Raw genomic sequence first — 965 nt, 5'->3', positions numbered from 1 at the left:
CGTGCTTCTGTGTAGCCTCACGATTTTATTGAATATACATATCGGAGAACAGAACAGGTGTTGTGTCATAATTTTTTGCTATGGTTTTGTCCAAGCGTACTCAAGTTCAGTTTCTGTTGAGTTCATTTAAGTGGGTCAACCTTGTTTAGGTCAGGCTTATATTGTTTATGTGGCGTAGTCCGAGTTTTGTCAGTGGACATCAAGGTTATTACATTATTGTGAAGTAAACTATTTAAGATTTTTGTGTTATCAGATTTACAGTATTAATACTGATGTGTGTTCTGATATGTCCTCTTAAAGGCAAACCAACGTATGAAATGGATGAGCTCAATCCTGACTGGGTTCCAGTGCTGAATATGGGTCACTGCGAGGTAAACGCCACAACGTGCGTCAATTAAAGAGGCGATATAGCAAAACCATGGTGGATCAACAAGTTACAGAGACTGTTTTCATTATTTACCCCAGAAGAGGTAAATAATGAAAACAGAACAGCGGAGGCAACAGAAGAGGAGCAAGTTGGAGAGGCTGAGGAGGAAACCCCAGGAGAGGAGCTCAGCAAGGCTGCAGACTCTGAAGAGGAACAGGAACCATTTGTGTTGAAATACAGTTGGAAGTGGCTGTTTTCTCTCATTTAATAATTTAATGCATTAAACATTCATGAATCGTTTGATTCAAGCACTTCAAGTTTCATGTAAACAGGTGAAGAAATTAATCACATTTTAAGTAAAAATTTGATATTTAAATATTTCAGGTAAACATACACGTAATGAAAGATTATATTTTTAAATAAATATTTTATTTGATTAAAGTAAACAATTATATAATCAGACATCTGCTTGTTGCATGTAATGTAACAAGCAAACTATCAGGACACTGGGTTTTTGGGTTTGTTTTGCTTTATTTTGTTCATTAAGATAACATCCACATAAAGTACGTCCACTGCCTGCTGCGTTTGGGTCCACCGC

The 965-nt window shown here is 36.8% G+C and overlaps 1 protein-coding gene and 1 long non-coding RNA gene across 2 annotated transcripts in view; one reads left to right on the top strand and one right to left on the bottom strand.

The window, feature by feature from the left end:
• Positions 1-515, top strand: part of LOC106938941 (uncharacterized) — a 14,370-nt gene extending 13,855 nt beyond the window's left edge. The window contains exon 3 of the long non-coding RNA XR_001422726.1: positions 301-515. This is a non-coding gene — a long non-coding RNA (uncharacterized LOC106938941). The remainder of the gene's footprint in view (positions 1-300) is intronic.
• The window catches only part of LOC106938939 (voltage-dependent T-type calcium channel subunit alpha-1G-like), a 93,062-nt gene that overhangs the window by 47,458 nt on the left and 44,639 nt on the right, over positions 1-965 (bottom strand). The gene's annotated exons all lie outside the window — the stretch shown is intronic.

Source organism: Poecilia latipinna, unplaced genomic scaffold, assembly GCF_001443285.1.
Source record: "Poecilia latipinna isolate Pla-1442-1.1 unplaced genomic scaffold, P_latipinna-1.0 Scaffold2734, whole genome shotgun sequence".
Taxonomy (NCBI): Eukaryota; Metazoa; Chordata; class Actinopteri; order Cyprinodontiformes; family Poeciliidae; genus Poecilia; species Poecilia latipinna.
Note: the sequence above shows the minus strand (reverse complement) of the source record. Positions and strands in the feature narration are given on the sequence as shown.